The sequence below is a fragment of the Vicia villosa genome, unplaced genomic scaffold (genome assembly GCF_029867415.1).
Source record: "Vicia villosa cultivar HV-30 ecotype Madison, WI unplaced genomic scaffold, Vvil1.0 ctg.001512F_1_1, whole genome shotgun sequence".
Lineage (NCBI taxonomy): Eukaryota > Viridiplantae > Streptophyta > Magnoliopsida > Fabales > Fabaceae > Vicia > Vicia villosa.
Window position 1 is genome coordinate 259,293 of NW_026705645.1, and position 7,819 is coordinate 267,111.

Here is a 7,819-nt window from a genome sequence, read left to right on the forward strand (position 1 = left end):
GGAGTATTTTGACCATTTAATGTATCTAACATTAATCTAACTAGTCCACCAGTGCGGTGCACAGTAAATACTATTAAATTTGTATTAAGAAATATATATTTAAAAAAAATATTTGTATTTTCAAATGAGTATATATTTTATAAAAAAAAAATATCAAATAGTTTGAATTAAATAAAAAAATAAAATATATATTTATAAGATAATTGAAAAATGCAAATTGTATATAAACAAAAATTCATACACTAATAAATTTTTAAAAATTAAATAATATGAAATATTATCATATTAATTATATATGATGAAATATTTTAGCAATAAATTTAACTTCACTATTTTGAGATTTTGTATATATAGGATGCTTAAATAATCTAAATAATCAGGGTCGGTCCAATCCGTTTAGAGATCTAAAAGAAGTTTTAAAATGAGGCTTTTAAATTTTGAAATATTAATTTTGTGATTGCTAAGAGTTGAACTCAAGACTAAAAGAAAAAAAGACATATTTTACTTACTCAACTACAATAATATCATTTTAAAGTGAGACCTTTAAAATGTATTTTAAAATATTAATTTTGTAGTTGCGAGTTGAACTCAAGATCAAAAGGAAAAAAGACCTATGTTTTAACAACTCAACTACAATAATATATGTAACTCAAGTGTCATTATATATTTTTATAATTAAATGAAAAAAAATTAAGGCCTTTTTAAACCCAAATTTTTGAGGCCTAAAGCCATAGCTTGAGTAGCTTGGTATTTGGGCCGACCCTGTAAATAATATAAATATAAATTATAATATGATAAAACAGCTGAATAAAAGAAATAATTAATTAATTTAAAAATTGAATTAAATAAAATAAAAAGTTTGATTAAGTTAAAACAATATTTAATAAATAATAAATAAATTTTCATATAAAATAAAATAATAAATCATTAATGAATCTTTGGCATTGATAAATATTTCATTTTCATCATTCATACCTATAAAAAAAAAAGAGAGAGAAATAATGAACATATGATTTTAAAAAACACAAACCTCATATGTATAATCCAAATCGTAATCGAGATAAAATCTACAATGGGATAACTATAAATAACAATTATAAATAAAAGAAAAATAAAGAAAATATAATAATTGGATGGTTAACTTGAAATATAGGTTAAAGAAAATTAAAAATCAATAAAATAGCAAAAAAATGGGAATTAAAAATAAAAGAAATGAATTGGTAACATAAAAATTGAATTAAAGAAAATAAAAAGTTGATTGAGTTAAAACAATATTTAATAAATAATAAATAAATGTTCTGTAAAATGGAAAAATTATAATAAATAATTAAATAGATAGTTATATTTAATAATAATAATTATTTTCATAATAATATTTACTAAATAAATAACAAAATAAAACAATATGAGTATAAAAGAATATTTACTAAATAAATAGCTAAATAAAATAATATAAGAATTACCATTTATTTATTAATAAAATTTAAACGTAAAAAAGAATTTTAAAAATATTAAAAAATCAATAAAAAATTGAAAAGAGAAGTTACATTTGACTAATTCTATTAAATTTAAAATGGGAAGTTATTTTGGCAATATTTTTTATTTAATATTTGATCAATTAAAAAAACCATTTAAAATTATTCAAAAACATGGGATTACAAAATTTTTATTAAATAAATTAATAAAGAAATAAATATAAATTAGAATTATGAAATTATGAAATTATAAAATTAACCTCAATTTTGGCTCCAAAATTATAAAGAGACTTAACAACTTTAATTAATAAGATAAATAGGTAATTTCAAATACTAAAAATAAGGGTATTAATAATAAAGTGATAAAAATCCAACTCAACTCCTCTCTTGTTTTTTTATCTCATTTTTCTCTGTATTTTGTTTGATGGAATAATTGATGGAATAGAGTATGGTATTGATTGAAGTTATATTATTTTGATTAATTAAAATTAAATGGAGTCCAGCAGAATGGAGTGATATGAATTTTATTTCATTTATTTCTTCACCATCATATTTTTTCTCATTTGATTTGAACGGAAAAGTAATTTTGTCTTTGTTAGAATTTAGAATCACTTGGTTGGTGAAAATGAAGGGTTTGAATGGAGAGAGAGAGAGAGAGAGAGAGAGAGAGAGAGAGAGAGAGAGAGAGAGAGAGAGAGAGAGAGAGAGAGAGACAGAGAGAGACAGAGAGAGAGAGAGAGAGAGTAATTGAAGGTGAGAATATTTTTATTAACCTCGATAATAAATAGGGATGGCAAAACGGGTCCGGCCCGTTTTTCCCGCATTTTTATGCGGGGCAGACCATGGTTTTAGGCTCTCGCCCTCTAATGTGACTGTCCTGCCCCGCCCCATTTTTTATGCGGCCTTTTTAGGCTTAAAAAGTACAGTGCCTGCGGGCTTAGCCCTCCTCACCCTCATTTTTTTGTGGGGCGGGCCAAGGTTTTAGGCCCGCACCCTTAACTATGAACGTCCCACCCCGCCCCGTTTTCTTGCGGGCTTTTGTGAGGCGGGCCTAAACGGGACAGGCATGCCCGTTTTCCACCCCTAATAACAATACCTCCAAAGTATTGTTAGCTGAAGTTTTCGACGCCAATTTATCTTAATGAAAAAGGAAAATATCTTTGGAGATGTTATGAGCTTTCGAGGAGGAAAGTATTTTTGGAGAAGCCCAGTCGAAGTTAACGCTGCACAAGAGAGATATGTTGGACATGACTATTTTCTAAGTTTTAGATGAGTTCGACGAGTAAGGTGTGGCATTCGACGGAGAATTTGAATTTGAATAAGAAGTAACTGAATTTCGTCCTTATCCAATTTCAAAAGAAGATGCGTGGAGCCTCAGGGCGAAGGAAATATACGCTGAGAAAAATGTGTCATGTTATGGGGGAAAGACCGTTGAATAAATAGGGATGGCAAAACGGGTCCAGCCTGTTTTGCCCGCATTTTTATGCGGGGCAGACCATGGTTTTAGGCTCTCGCCCTCTAATGTGACCGTCCTGCCCCGCCCCATTTTTTATGCGGCCTTTTTAGACTTAAAAAGTACAGTGCCTACGGGCTTAGCCCTCCTCACCCTCATTTTTTTGTGGGGCGGGCCAAGGTTTTAGGCCCGCACCCTTAACTATGAACGTCCCACCCCGCCCCGTTTTCTTGCGGGCTTTTGTGAGGCGGGCCTAAACGGGACAGGCATGCCCATTTTCCACCCCTAATAACAATACCTCCAAAGTATTGTTAGCTGAAGTTTTCGACGCCAATTTATCTTAATGAAAAAGGAAAATATCTTTGGAGATGTTATGAGCTTTCGAGGAGGAAAGTATTTTTGGAGAAGCCCAGTCGAAGTTAACGCTGCACGAGAGAGATATGTTGGACATGACTATTTTCTAAGTTTTAGATGAGTTCGACGAGTAAGGTGTGGCATTCGACGGAGAATTTGAATTTGAATAAGAAGTAACTGAATTTCGTCCTTATCCAATTTCAAAAGAAGACGCGTGGAGCCTCAGGGCGAAGGAAATACACGCTGAGAAAAATGTGTCATGTTATGGGGAAAGGCCGTTGAAGACAATTATGCGATTTATTATATATAGGAGTCTTAATGTTAGGAATCTAAGTGTTCATTCATTTGTACAAGATCTCATATAAACTCAAAGTATCTGCGATATAGAGAAAGAGTCCCTTGAGAAATGTACGTGTAAACAACATCTTTATTCAGTTTGCAACTTATCTTTCTATAATTTATTCACTTCTTGCAATTTACTTTCTATTGCTTTTACTGCAATTTTTTCACAAAGTTACTTTAAGTTAACTTAGATTAAAACAAACAATATCTAAAAGTATGAATGTTGGCAAAGTGTTCTTAATTTCACATAACATAGTATAAAATAAAAGCACATGTTGTGAGTGCATATCTCAATAAGTCTATTTTTAGTGATGTCAAAACTAGGTCTTTAGAAGTAGAATGTATTGGACGGTATACTCTTAGACTAAAGTGGTCATGCATGAAAACACTTTCATGACCATTCTAAACTTGTTCATATGCATATGGATTAGTTCCACAAATAAAAAATAGTGTTATGAGTGAAAAGCACACTATAGGTCGATGCGCAGCTTTTGGTGGTCGACATCCACTGAGCATGAAAAAGAAAATTTCAAAATAATCACCTCTGCCATGCATAGGTCAACGCACAGAATGTACAAGTCGACGCATGGGAAGACACGGGTCGACGCATGGCATGTACAGGTCGACGCATGCTATGTTGAACAAACACCAGACCTCGCTGCCTTATGTAGGTCGATACATATAGATATCCAGACCAGAGGTCGACGCATCGCTCATTTATAGGCATTTTTGTGCATGAATTTTTCAGATTTTGCCCTCTTTCTCACACACATATAAATACATTCATGCAACACATTCAATATAACTTTAAAATTTGAAAGAGACAAGCATTTTTCTCATCTTCACTCTTTCTCAAGTCCTTTCATCAATTACACATAATAATTCTTGTTGAGTGATCAAAGACTGGTAGTGATAACGTCCAAGGTTAGGGATTAGTACATTCTGATTGGGTGAATAATTTTGGGGTTTCATTGAATAAAACCATTGAGGTCTTGTCCTCCAAGATCAAATGGATTTGGGGTTTTTTACAAGAAGCTTTGGATTCTAATCAGCCGAGTGAAAGCCTTGAAGAAAGGTGGGTTCGGTCAAGGGAGTAACGGTAACCGGCGGATTAATTCGAGATTGTTGGGCGGCTTGATCTTACTTAAGATCAAGGGAAGAGAATATAAAGAATCAACATCAAAATTGAGTTTGTTTGTTTATTGTTTTAACTTCTCTTATAATAACAATTTGCAAAGTGACAAAAACTATCTTAATTCCCTTTTGGAATTGGAGGCAGACACACCCTTTGGAATTGGTATACAATTGTTAACTTGATCATAATTCCAAGTGTTAAATTGTGATACAAATATATTTCATGTATAGAATTGCAATTGTTAATTACAAATGATATTCACAATAAACCACACTTAGAACACATTGACTTGCTAACAATTGCAAACCAACTGTTTGTGAAATTGTTTGTGCATAATAACTTGTGCGCAACAACTGTTCCACAATTTGACTGAGTTAAATTGTCATTTATATTTCATTGGAAGTAGGTGCTTGAGTGTTTAATTGTTCAAATGAATATTTTACAATAACAAAATTATTTAAGCTATTTCTCATTCTAAGTATTGCTCACATTTATTAACGATTTAGTCGCATATCTGACTGATTCTATCAATAGCGGTTCGGAATAGACGCGAGTCGATCCCAAAGCGCTTCCACAAGCCATTTCAAAAACAAATTTTAAAAACGTACAAATATTTAGTGGGATTTATTCACCCCCTCTCTAGATCTTAAGCCTAGCATCTAACACATATCCTAGGATCAATCTAGTCGATCCTGAGAGTAACTTAAAAACATTTGTTTTAGAAGACTAGCGCTTACTTACCAAATTTCAGGGTAAACAAATTGGCACCCTAGTGGAATTGTGCTATTTATTAGAATCTTTGTTCTTGTAAAATAAATTAGAGAGTTTTCATTATTTCTTTTATTAGACTTCATTGCATGAGACTAAGAATTAAGAAGTGGTAAATTTTCCACAAACAACGAAGAAATACCTAAGAGAATATACGTTAAGAAAATGGCTAATCAAAGTCAGTCAAGTAGTCAAAATCCGCCTTACAATAATGAGGTGTCTCCCTCAGTCTCTTCGACGGGGGAACTACGGTTTCAGGGCCTGTATCAGATGTTATACCGTCCTTGGCAAGTTCTATAACACCCTTCTACCCAATTGTTGAAAGTATATTGGAGTACTTTTAGTTTATCGTTTCCACAGGGATTGGGGTGATATCACCGCCGTTCTATAATTTATATTGTCTTGAGTTAAAGTTACTTTGGGTTTGGTTTGGTAAAAGAACATTCACAAGTTTAGCAGCAAAGATTAAAATTAGGAAAATTCTAAGTTTAAAGAAAAGTATCAAGACTTGATTTAATCGACCTAAAATTATATGTCTTCCTACGAACATGCGTATGAATTCGTTATCAATCAATACTTCACATATCGTTCGTCTATACCGTTCGTTTCCGCAACGTTATAGCAAGATTTACCTTATTGTTCAACTAACGATTTCTTAACCGATTGAACAATACAAATAACATTTATAAACCGATACAAAGTGATTATCAACCATTAATTCTATGTCTAGACTTAATGTTTGATAGATGATAGAGTTAGATTAAGATTTGAAATATTGTATTTCACAAACATTTAAACCATAGAAATTCAAGAGTAAACAAACTAGATCATCTATATTGATTAATAACTTGGTCATACACAATATTCATAAGAAAAACATACAAAAGGTAAGGAAGATTACATCAAATCCTTGACACCTTTTGGTGTTTAGCTATCCATAGACATGGTAGCTTGCACAAGAAGGAAGGAAGGAAGAATAGCAAGCATCAACGGTGATTTCTCGACAATCAATGCTCTGATTCTTCGATTCTATGTTGCTACAGTTGTATTAGGGTTTCTTAGCTCTCAAAATGGTGTGACACTCCCCAATTTCTGTTATGCTCCTTAAATAGAAAAACAGAAATTCGCAGACCGCGCTTAGCCCCATGAAGCCGGTTAAGCGCGCTATCCCAAAAAAGTTAAACCGTCCAACCGCGCTAAGCAGGCTCTAGGCCTGGCTTAGCGCTGAAGTTTCAGCTAGAACTTCCATCTTTTTCTCAAAACTGCGCTTAGCGTGCTACTACCGTGCTTAGCGCAATACTTTTTTCCAGAATTCCTAGCTTTTGGTCTTGAAATCTCTTCTAAACATTTTTCATGGTTCAAGCTTCCATCTATCAAGCAAAACTATAAATTTCAACAAAAATTGCATAGATAAGAACTATCCGACGATAAAATAAATATACGAATATATATACTAAATCAAAATGAAATAAATAATACTTTACGCATAAAGACTCGAAAGTTACCAAAAATTACCCTAAATATTAACACAATTTGGTAACTAACACCAACATGCGTATTTAAAAAATTAATAACAAACATCACCTTCAAGGGTGTCCCAAATCTAAAAACATAAACACACAAATAGTCTTACTCCGTAACACGGGTTACCAAAAGAATTTACATCATACATTTTTCATACCTGGGATGTTACACGGCATCCAAACACACTTGAACAACAACGCATCAGAATACAATCATTTAGACAAACACGAATATTGTCTCATAATAAAATCACTTCATTTAAAACTTAGGGATAAAAGCCAAACATCACATAATCTCATTAGGATTAACAAAATAGAAAAGAATACAAAATATTCTTAAAAAACTTGAAGCAAAACGTCCTCCAGTGTTAAATGACCAGAGCTCGACTCAAAACCCAAAATGCTAAACGAATAAATAAATAAATAATAACTTCTCCAGCTCCAATCGAACTAGAAGCAACGATAATCTTCGGTACCTAAGTGATATCGTTATAAAACACCATTCCAATAAAAGGGTGAGAATTCACATCATTATAGAAATTATATAATAACATATAATGAATAACAAACATACACAAATATGATTTCACCATACTTCATATATTCCACATAGATAGCATTACTCAATTATAATATTATTTTTAAGAACATAATCACAATTCACATTTTCACAAAATGCATTCTTTCCACACAATTCTACAATTTTACATAATCACAATGTAACTCAATGCAAGACAATGCAATACTCGTGCATGTGGTACCAATCACC